This window comes from Mustela nivalis (assembly GCF_964662115.1).
Source record: "Mustela nivalis genome assembly, chromosome: 1".
NCBI lineage: Eukaryota > Metazoa > Chordata > Mammalia > Carnivora > Mustelidae > Mustela > Mustela nivalis.
The window spans coordinates 81,091,644-81,103,747 of record NC_139020.1 but is presented as its reverse complement, the minus strand read 5'-3'; the positions used below and the strand labels follow the sequence as shown (position 1 = coordinate 81,103,747).

At 40.2% G+C, this 12,104-nt stretch overlaps 1 protein-coding gene across 10 annotated transcripts in view; it reads left to right on the top strand.

Moving 5' to 3' along the window:
• The first annotated feature begins 5,934 nt into the window (after positions 1–5,934).
• The window catches only part of VEPH1 (ventricular zone expressed PH domain containing 1), a 247,105-nt gene continuing 240,935 nt past the window's right edge, over positions 5,935–12,104 (top strand). For 5 of the 10 annotated variants that reach the window (XM_082685585.1, XM_082685582.1, XM_082685578.1 and 2 more), the window contains exon 1: positions 5,935–6,089. The gene's annotated coding sequence lies outside the window, so the exon portion shown is untranslated. The other 5 variants (XM_082685587.1, XM_082685586.1, XM_082685579.1 and 2 more) reach the window with 3 other exon arrangements.

The following is a 12,104-nucleotide window of genomic DNA, read 5'->3' as shown; positions in this document are numbered from 1 at the left end:
AGTTGTGGGAGGTTTAACTGACTCAGCCATGCAGGAGCTCCATTATTATTCACTTAAGTGCTTTGTAGAATGTACCAATGAAACTACCTAGATCTTGAATTTTCTTCATGCGAATGTTTTTAACTGTGATTCCAATTTTTATTTAAAACATTTATTTACTTTTATTCAAGTATAATTAACATACAGTATTATATTAGTTTCAGGTATACAACATAATATTCAGCAGTTCTATACATTTCCCAGTGCTCATTGAGATAAGCATACTCTTAATTCCCTTTATTTTACACATTCTTCTTGTCCCTCTCCTTTCTGACAACCACATTTGTTCTCTGTATTTAAGAGCCTGTTTTTCTGCTTGTCTCTTTTTTTTCTTTGTTCATTTGTTTTGTTTCTTAAATACCACATGTAAGTAAAATTACGTGGTGCTTGTCTTTCTCTGACTGACTTATTTCACTTAGTGTTATACTCTCTAGGTGCATTCTTGTTATTGCAACTGGCAATATTTTATTCTTTTTTCTGAGTAATATTCCATAGTAGATAGGTTATGTATATTATATATACATATAATATGTATATACACATATATACATATATATGTATATATAATATATACATATACATATTATACACATATAATATGTATATTATTATGACATCTTCTTTATGCATTCATTGATAGGAACTTGAGGTGCTTTCATATCTTGGGTATTGCAAATAACACTGTATAAACATAGGGGTCCACACATCTTTTCGAATTAGTGTTTTTGTCTTCTTTGAGTAAATATCCAGTAGTGGAATTACCAGATCATATGGTAATTCTATTTTTTACTTTTTTGAGGAATCTTTGTACTGTTTTCTACAGTGACTGCCCAAATTTGCATCCCCACCAAATATACACAAGGGTTCCTTTTTTTCTACATCCTTGCCAACACTTTCTATCTCTTGTGATTTTTATTTTAGACATCTGACAGATGTAAAATGGTCTCTCACTCTGGTTTTAATTTGCATTTCTCTGACAATGATGTTGAGCATTTTTTTCACCTGTGTTTTGGCTATCTGTCTGTCTATTAGCTATTAGTATGTTGGAAAGATGTCTATTTTTTAGATTGTCTATGTTTTAATTGGATTATTTGTTTTTTTTTTTTTTTGGTCTTGAGTTATGTAAGTTCTTTACATATTTTGGATATTAACCCCTTATTGGATATCTCATTTGCCCCATTCTGTAGGTTACCATTTCATTTCGTTTATAGATTACTTTACTGTGCAGAAGCTTTTTATTTTGATGTAGTCCCAATAGGTTAATTTTGCTTTTGCTACCCTTGCCCAAAGAAGAAAGATCTAGAAAAGGGTTTCTATAGCTGATGTCAGAGAAATTACTGCCTTTGTTTTCTTCCAGGAAATTTATGGTTTGGGTCTCATGTTTAGGTCTTTAACCCATCCTGAGTTTACGTTTGTGTATGATGTAAGAAAGTGGTCCAGTTTCATTCTATAATTCCAATTTTTAAGTAAATAAATATAGAGCTATTCTAGTTATCTATGTTTTCTTGAATGGGTGGTGACAGTTTTTGTCCTTCAAGGAATTTATTCATTTCATTTAAGTCATCTAATTTATTGACATAAAATTTCCACAATAGTTCCTTATTCTTCTATTATAGCTGTAGCATCTATTATAGTAATGTCAACTCTCTTATTTGTGATATTGGTAGTTTGTGTCATCTCTCTGGTTTTCTAATCAGTGTTGTTAGAGTTTTTCAACAGAAGGTTATGCTCCTTTCTTCTTTACCAGTACTAAGAAATTACAAAAAAAAAACCCAAAACCTGTTAACCAACTTAACAAGAAAATAATTGTATATCAGCCAAATGGATTTCTTTGCTATACATCTTTTTATTTCTGAGTTCTTTTCACTTGTATAATAATAATTATTTTTTTAATTTGATTTAGTTTTTATGTGTTATTTTACTGATAATTTTCACTTATATAGCCCATTTCAATTATATAATTATTATTTTATTGATACTTTTATAAGGAGAGGCTTCATTCATGAAATTTTGATTGAATTCCTCCTCTGTGACAGACAATAGCCTCGTAGCCTAGTGCTGGAGTTCCTTAGATGAATTAATACCTGGTCCCTTTGTACCTCCAGTGTGGCTGGAGCCCGGCAACCAAAAGCAAGAGTTATAGGAGATGAAGCTGATGCCATGGAGGGAGAAGGGGGAAGCTATCTTATACAGGGCCTTGCTGATCTTGAAAAAACTTTGGTTCTGACTCAGGTGAGATGGAGAGTCATTCCATTGCAGAGAACTGGGCAGAAGGGAGTTCAGTTCTGTCTTCTATTTTCACAGGATTATCTGGGTGTTCTGTCACTACTATATTTGAACAAGGCAAGGGCAAAAGCCAAGGAGCTATGGCAATAACCTAAGTGAGACATGTCATCCTCAGACAATGGGTTGCCACTTATTAATTTTGAGTAAAAGAGATACATACCATATTTTATTTTAGAAAGCCGATTTGACAGCAGAGTTGAAGGGGCTGTGTCAGAGGCAGTGAGACCTGCTAGGAGACTCCTGTCAAAATCCAGACAAGAGAGAATGAAGAATTTAACAGAAGCAACAGCTATCTTGCTATCTCAGTGGAAAGAGGGAAATAGTCATGTTTTAGTTTTCTATTTCTGTATGACAAGTTATCATGAACTTAGTGGCTCAAAATGACACACATTTTTCATTCCATATTTTCTCTGTGTCTGGAGTCCAGGTAGGCTTAGATGGGTCCTTTGGTCAGAATGTCCCAAGGCTGTAATTGAGGTGTTAGCTGGGCTGTGTTTCCATCTGGAGGCTTAGTTGGGGAAATAATCCCCTTCCAACTTCATTCAGTTTGTTGGAAGGATTCATTTCCTTGTGTTTGTAGGGCTGAGGATCTTGGCTTCATGCTGGTTTTTGGCTGGATGCCATTTTCAGCTCTTAGAGGCCGCCCATAGTTCTTTGTCATGTGGGCTTTCTCAACATGACCAGTTATTGCATTGAACCAGCAAGGAAAATCTCTAGAGTGGGTCTGTTAGCAGGATGGCATCTTCTATAACATAATCACAGAAGTAGCATTTCATCATCTTTGTCATATCCTATTTGTTAGAAGCAAGTCACAAGTCCCACCCACACTAAGTGTAGAAAACTCCCAAGGTATAAACACTAGAAAATGGATCCTTGAGGATCACCTTAGGATCTATCCATTGTAGATTATGAATAATGATAAGGACACAGAACAGACAGAATGTAAGTTGTGATATGGTTGTTGGATGTGAGTGGGAAAAGAAAAGTGAGAAAGAGAGGATGATATGTATGTAGCTTTCTCGTTTATATGCTTGGTGGATTGTGAGGGCCCTTCACCAAGAAAAGAAACAGAAGGAGGAGCTAATTTAGGAGAATAATGAGTTCTTTCAAATTTGAGATTAAAAGATACTAGTTTTATTATCATATTTTTAATCAAATTCTTTAATTTTTAAATTTTTTATTTTTTATTAACATATAATGTATTATTAGCCCCAGAGGTACAGGTCTGTGAATCACCAGATTTACACACTTCATAGCACTCACCATAGCACATACCTTCCCCAATGCCCATAACCCCATCACCCTCTCCCTACTCAAATTCTTTATTATTATAATGAATCAAACTGAATAAACCTCAGTCACAGTTATCTATTTCCCTGTTCTTTTTTTTTTTTAAGATTTTATTTATTTGACAGAGAGAAATATCACAAGTAGGCAGTGAGGCAGGCAGAGTGAGGTGGGGGGAAGCAGGCTCCGCGCTGAGCAGAAAGCTGGATGCGGGCTCCATTCCAAGACCCTGAGACCATGACCTGAGCCAAAGACAGAAGCTTAACCCACTGAGCCACCCAGGAACCCCTATTTCCCTGTTCTTAAACAACAACAACAACAAAAAAAACAACACTTGATTCTCACAGTCCAAGCCATGTACTAGTTTGCTGAGCTAAAGGGGGGTTTCTGGATATGCCTGGGTATTTCTATAATGAGCTTCTGCAAAGCTGAATGGCTGAGCACAAAAAGGTGTACTCAAAAGAGTGTCACAGTTTCAGGTAGAAATATTATTACAGAAAATGGAGCCATCTAAAAATTCTGTGTTTATATGTAATTTACCCTTTTAAAGTTGCTTTGAAATTTATGTATCTTCATAAAGGAAGCCTCTTAGTCCAGCTATGTGGTTAGAGAGAATGTTCTTTATTTCAAGTTTATCAAAAGGGGCAGGGGAGGATAGTGGTGGGAGTGGTACAGAAACAGAAGGGGAAAAAATAAAGATAAAGCTATACTTTGTGCAACTAATTGCCCAAAGGAATTTATGAAAATTCTGCATGGATGGATGGATTTTGTGATCAGATTCATTAAGGTCAAACAGAATGTGGCCAGGAACTACCAGACAAGTCCAGGTGGTTAAAGTGTAAGTATTTGGGAAAGTGAACATGATGATGTTGGTTAAGAAAATCAATTTAGAAAGTCACACTTTCGGGTACACTGAATGACTACGGTCTTCCCCAGGCCTTTCCTGCCTCCACTGGTGGTCCGTGAAAGCCTGTGGTTGTCATTAAAGGGACTCATTTGTCATAGCTGGTTCCTAACGCAGCTCCCAGTCCACTTCCTTTGCAAGGGGCTGCACTAGGAAGACAGATCTCACAAACCGGCATTTGGCTAATTTAGCCAAACTGAAACTTTTCAGAGGCAAAGGGCAGAAAACCAGGCATAAAATCACTCAGGCTATTAAGGAATTGGGTTACAGGGAAGGGTGGGTCTTGTTAACTCCAGGGACAGCTGGTTTAAGTGGCCCAAACAAAGTCACTAAGGTTTGGTTTCTTGGTGGCAATGCGCAGGGTCAACCAGACCTTACATCTTCTTGTCACCAAGTCTAACAGGAAAGACTCTGTCCCCTCCAAGCCCCGTTCATCTTTCTCATGACTCCCACTGGCCTGGAAAGAGTCATCCCTCACTCTCTCAATCAATCACTATGGTCAGGACAACGTGATCTTTCTAATGGGTTTATGTCAGTGAACTCTGCCCAAAGAATGTTGTTTTGAAGGGAAATTTGGGTACATATTTTACCAGAAGTGGGATAAATAGATGTTGGGTGGCAAATACAGGAGAAAGTCCCCTTCACCCCAGGAGAATGCCTTTTAATTGAGCCAGCAATTTATTTACATGGCAGCACGTTTGCCAACGACATAGAAATACTGATATTTCCAGATGTACATCTTATACCTTACTTTTCCCCACCGCCCTGCCCCCCACACTCACACTTAGTTTGACTGAAAGCTAGAGAGAAGAGTCTCAGAGATATCCTGTTGCTTTATGTGCAGACAAAACCTCAGATCAATAAGGGGAGAAAACCCAGGTCAGACACATAAAAGGGGAGAGGAGAGCCTCCAGATATAACAATCCACTGGGTACCACCCATTAATTTATGCATTAGAGGTTTGGAGAGCATTCTCCTTAAAAGAGAGAGAGAGAGAAGACAGCTCATAAGGGATCCCCCAGTGTATTAGGCCTGAGAAGAAGACTTCTATACTTGGATGGCGAAAGGAAGTGAATTAGCAATTTGGACTGGTGCAAGAAAAAAAAACAGAGCCGGTTTGGAGAAATCCCCAGTGCTGGTAGGGATGCTTCATTCAGCCGTTTAGCCTTTCTCAAACAATACCAATAGCATAGTTAGACTTCGCTTCTTTACACTGGCCGTTTTGTTTCTCTCTAGGTGTTTTTTTCCACGTGTTTGCTTTAAATATTATCTCCTTCCCCCGCTTCCCTCTTTCCATTCCTCACTGAGCCTTTCACTGATGCCTGCCTGATAAAAGGCTCCCCATCTGATATTAACTTAAAACTTCCTTGATTCTTTAAAGTGAGTTACTCATTAACAGAAGCTAAGTTACTGGTTGTTAGGCAAATCTTCTAATTCTTGCAAACCACTGATCTGCTCAGAGAAGCTTCTCTAAATCTACCGTAGAAATAAGGGAAGCTTTGTGCCAATTGTCAGCGCTAAGCAGAAGGTTAGGAGAGAGAGGAGAAGTTACGCATTTGCTGGATCCCACACGGTGAGTTCAGGGGAGGGAAGCAAGTGTACAGCCAGCCTGCAGGACGAGCAGTGCAGGGGAGCGAGCGCAGCAGCTGCCAACAAGGCAGGACAGGACGGGGCAGGAAGGGGCAGGGGCTACCGGGCTGCCTCTGGGCTCCATCACGGGCACCAGCCAAATTACTCTAAAAATCAAGCATTTTACTTTCTATTTCCCATGATGGCCAGAGTTTCCTGTGCTGAGAGGTATGGCTATCTTTTTTCCCTGTCCTTCTGTTCAGCAAAAACAAAAGCTAATTAACGTTAAGTGTCAGAAGCTGCAGTGATGAAGGAGCTGGCTGCGGGAGTGGGGCAGAGAAACTTCCGGGGGCTGGCTGATTATGCAGATAAAGCACATTTGGGAGTTGTGTGTCTAGCTCTGTATGCCTGCTTTTCGGTTATTAGGATAAAAAAGCCACCTCTCTGTGGGTTATTAAAACATGTCTCTAGGCCTCAGGAGCAGAAAACCGTGCTTCTAGGTTCATAGTATGTGCATTTTTGTTTTACTCCAAAACCGTCTGGGCTCATTTCTATTTCACACTTTTGTTTACCTCAAGAAACATCTCGCAACCTGCAAAGAAACGGGCCCTGCCTCTGATTTTCAAAGAATTCAACTGCATCATTCCAGTCAGTGGGTTGAGCAGACACCACTACTGTTAAATGTTGCTCTTTTTTTTTCCTTTGGGTATTTTAGTTATCTTACAAACTGTAATTGAATCAAACTACTTTTTTGCTCTTTCAAATACATATTTAAATTGCTATAGTTATCAACCATTGGAGTGCATGACATTTTAAATTGAAACATGCAGGTTTTCAATTTAAGGAACAGAAAAAATACTTAAGGCATTATTTGAATTGGTCAATGCAGGTGTTTAACCTATGGAATTTAAAGGTAAGTAAAGACATGTTTAACATTGAATTTTCTTTGTAATTTGAGAGTTTGGGTATGTTTTTTGGAAAAAGAAACCTACAAAATTTGAATTAAAAAAAACTTTAGCAAGATTTAAGTTCATTATTGATATTTATAGTGATATAAGATCTATTCAATGTATACCAATATTTATATCAATTAAAAAAATTTGACCTGCAAAGTCAAAATTTATGAAAATGGATACACTATGAAATCATTACTACAGATCACAAATTCTTGGTTAAGAAAGTTTGTTAGACTTTAAGAAATTTACCTCATTCCCAAAGAAAAAATATTTCCTATCTGTTTTTCAATAAATTGCAATATGTATTCAAAACTAAGTGTTTCTTGAGCTCTTGCCTAAACAGGTCACCAAACCTGTTTTTTGTAAGTGCTTGTGATAATTAGCCTGCTACAAACTTAGACTGTATGAGTTTTAGAAAAAGACCACGGGCTGAGTCTGAAAGACCCGCGGATCCCCTTACCCAAGAAGGGGGGGGGTCTTTCAAGTCCTTTCGCATCATTTGGAACAACCCAGCCTCAGAGGCTTTCAGTAGAAGTGAATGAAGCTACATATCGTGCTAGAGGAAAGCGAGAGACGCACAGGGAACAATAGACATCTTGTGGCATGGGCTGAAATGTATGCGGCCAATTCCCATGGGAACGCCTGTAGCTCTTTCACGCTGTGTGAAAAAGATGCTCCTTGAAAAGAATCTTTAATCCTTTCTTTCAAGGGAAAATCTATCTGAGAGCTTTACTGTAAGTTTCTAGAACCCAAATGGGTATAAGTTAGTCAGTGGGCATTTATAATACAGGTGAATAAGATGAGAAGGTTTCGATGTGCCGTAGTGTTGTCCAAAGCATAATATAAATAAATGTTGCTATTCTAGAATGTTCTAAAGTGAAGAAACCAGAGAATATCCTAACCCCAAGTTGGAAGCTAGAGGCTAATTTTCTCAGAATAAGTTGGCTTGCTGAGTTAGTTATGTTTATTGAAACTCCCCCAAAGAGCCTCAACTTTTTCCACAGGTGGTATCCTTATAGTGCAGCAATTAAGTCCACCAGTTCATGTGTATTTTTATTTCATAGATCTATGGAGGAATAATAGAGTAAACTAGCAATGTTTTATTAGTGCCCATTGAGTGCAGGTCACCTTGAAAAGTCATAAAAAACTTTTTCCTCTGGTGCCTTGCAGGGAATTATACAGTCCATTTTCACTAAGAAATGTGGGAGTGAGCACTACACTTGCATCGAAAACTAAGTATTTGGATTATCCAACCACAAAAACGTCTGAGATGCATTGTATTTCAGTCCATTTCCACTCTAAAAAAAAATCTAGTTACTGTTTAGCCATGTTTGGGGATAAGGCTATTTCTTCAAGGAACAAGACTGCCAAAAAAAAAAAAAAAAAAAAAATCAACAGGGACACTTTCAAGATAGTGCCTAAACTACATTTAAATTTGGGGTAGAGTACAGCTAGGATATAAATATGATATCCTAGATGGAAAATACCTACACATCTCTAACATGGGAACTCAGCGTTGGGCAGAAGTACTGAGATGCATCAGATTTGGAAAGGGACGACCTAAGGACATGTTAACAGGAAAATGATCCACAAGAATAATGACATTAGAGATATGATTGCTGTTACTTCTTGTGTGGTTGCTATATGCTAGGTTCTATGCTGAATGCTTTACATAATCTCATTAAATCTTCCAGCCACCCATATCACAATCCTCAGGTGCAAATAAGGAACCTGAGGCTTAAGGAGCTTAATTAACCAGTCCTGATTTACACTGCAGATAATGGCATAGCTGAGCCCAATTGGGTGTGAGTCCCCACACTCTCACCACTCTGCTCTTCTTCCTAGAACAGGTCCAATTCTGGACCCTATACTCCTTTAAAAATGTAAGAAAATTGGATAAAATCTGGCAATGAGAACCACTAATAATGAATAGAGAACGAGGAAGAGGGAAGCCTAAAGCAGCAGAGCCTGTCCCTTTGAAAGAGGAGACTGCATCATATCTGTAAACGAGAAAATTACCAGCAAAAGGCTACACCTGCTCATGGATGACTGGCTTCTCCATTTTTACAGAGCAAACCCTTCAAAGGGATTCTCCATATGTGGATGGCATAAAAATGTGATTGATCACCCAGTATCTGGAAAGGTCATTCCCCTGGAGCGTAGGACCTGGTTCAACGGCAGGTGTGTCATCACTAGGACCAAACGCCTTTGCAGGAGCATAGCTCTCCTGGGAGTCCCATCCTCGTGATCACACAGATGAATCTGTCTGCAGCTCAGCTTCCCATATGTTTTGCCGGCAGATAAGAGATTTGATGGGTGGTAGACCCTCTATAAGGACAAATTAGAGGTAAAGAGGAATACAAAGAAAAAACATATTTTCTTTGATTTGTTGATGTATTTGAGAGAGAAAGCGAGCGCGCGAGAGAGAACAGGCAGGAGAGGCAGAGAGACTCTCAAGCAGACACCACACTGAGCACGGAGCCCCCACGAGTGGGAATCACAACCCTGAGATTGAGACCTAACCTGAAACCAAGGATCCGATGATTAACCAGCTGCACTACTCAGGAGCTTCTAAGAACATATTTTCTTAATGCACCATTAAGCATTGAAACCTTTAAGTGTTGAGAGTTTCAGGATCTTTTTCTCCTCTAGATTATCAGTAAGATTAAACAAGATAAACATTTTCTCTGAGTGTGATGGCAATATTTTAACATACGAATTTGACTTAAAGTGCCAATCCAAGTGGATTTTTAGGAAGAATCTCCCAGCGAGCGGAGGGGAAAAAAAGAAGGTATGGTTTTTGGTTCAGTGTGATTTGTTCATTTTAGTAGCAACTTCCTGCATCCTTAAATTTGCAACAGTATTAAACTAGAGGCAGAACAAGGGGACCACAGCTTTTGGAGCTGTGACTCACAGGACAAATGCTCGGTGTTCCAAACTCTGGGTGTGTAGTCCTGGGAGGGAGTGAAGCGTTCACGAAGCCGCAGTCCTCTCTTTCCCAGGCTTTGAGAAATGTCTCCCAATAGCCATTCCGTTCACCTGTCGGAGTTCTTGTTGAAACTGTTTCTTGCGTGGCTTTTTCTATCTACCCCCCTCCAGCCCCGTTCTTCCCAGGGAAAGTATAGATTTTCAGGAACACAGTGGGTTTTGTGTTCTCTGTTTAAAACAACTTTACTTGACTGGGGCAGGCTTTCTGTTTCACCCCGGGAAACAGAGCCTTTCTCTCAGATGCAACTCTCCACTGGGTGAGGTGCCGCTTGTCACCTGACCGGCTCTGGCGATGCCAGTGGCAGTAGGCTGCATTCCTTGAATTCTTCCGCCCAGCACCAAGAGCGAGCACAGCAATGAGCAACTTCAGGTTCACTGAGCTGAGTGGATTCCACTCGCCGTGCCCTCAGAGCCTGTGACTCGGATCTCCCACCCAGTCTCAAAACAGACAGCTGAGTAACAGCAAGCTGCCCGCCTTTGAAGAGTAGCGCACAGGTAAATCCAGTTTGTGGGGACAGCTGGGACTCCCTGATATGTGTCACATGGGACGCATGATCGTTTTTGTGTGTGGTGTCTGCTTGTCCGTGCAGAAACTTGAATTGTCAACAGATACCTGCTGAAAAAAAAAAAGATACTAAGTAAGGAAAGTGGGCTTCAGATGAGGGTCCCTTAAGGATTAGGGAGAGAAGCTAGGAGAGCAAAAGCTGGGAATAAGAAGGGCTTTTATATGTCGGTTTTTGTAATTCCAAAAGTACGAGATTGGAGGCTGACCTACTTGGAAATGAATCTTGGCTCTGTGTGTAACCTTCGACGCAGTGCCTCACCAGTCCTTTTTCTTCTTTGGTAACCATATCTACCTGCCAGGTTGATGGCAGAATGGAGGAGAAAGTCTCTAGCAAAGAGCTGAGTGCATGGAGAACCTTGGCGGTGCACACACATGTGATACGTGCACACACGTGCATGCTTGTGTGGATTCAGTGGGTGCATCTGTGTATGTGCATATAGGCCACAGGACTATGGCATTCATAAGGGTAGGGAGTTTCTCAGAGGATGAGGTTGAACTTGATCTGTCTCTGACCTTCTCTACTGTTGCAGAGAGATCAGCCCGGGAAGCCAGACACCTGAGCAAAACATTGACCAGAGCTGCTGAAAAATAAATAACATGTCTTGCTGATCCTTATCCAGGAAGGGGCGGTATAACGTACCATATGGGGTGCCCTTTACATGAAGACTGATAGAAGCAAGGCAGTTCAATAATTATCACACGTGGTCATGTATGCAGCTGATAGGGCTTCGTTCTGGGAGACCAACTATCTTCAGTTCTGACTCTGCAGCTTACTACTCTCTGGGTGTTCCTGGGCTGGTTGCTTTCCTCTCTGAGCATCCGTTTCTCATCACATGGAATTCTCATGAGAATTAAGTGACTCAGTCCTCAGGAAGCACTCATAGTAGTGCTTGCCACATGGTAAACACCTGCTAAACATTAGCTGTTGGTGTCATTATTTGACAAAAGGCTCTTTTATGTGTTACTCGCTTTGATCTTCAAAATGACCTGGTGAGATGGACAAGGCATGCATTAGCTCCATTTTGCAGATAAAGAAACTGAGGCTCAGGGAAGGGAAAAGCATGCACTGAACCTCAGTCTGTAGAAAAGCAGCTGACTTAGTATATCCTCAGCATGTGTGCATTGAATGAAACCTGTCTGAAAATGTCTGGCCTGAACACCATTTCTTCCACAAAACCATTCATTACCATCTTCCCCAGGAGAGATCTCTCTCTCCTTTGTAATTCTCCAAACTTCCTTTTATGGGACAGAGGAGACTTTCCTCTGGGTCATCCTTGTGTTGTAGAATGTTTGGTGTAAGTCTCACTTCTCCCTACCTCTCCTTAGATGTGTGAAAATTCTCATGGATGGTGGTGTTTTGAACAGTACTGTTTTGTACATGATGGATACTCAAGGGTAACAGCTGGAATGTCAGGCTCTGTACGAGGGGTCACTGTGGGTGTGGAGAGCACAGAAGGAGACCAGGGAAAACCTGGGGTGCTCCTCTCGACCTGTATGTATTTCTGCCCCA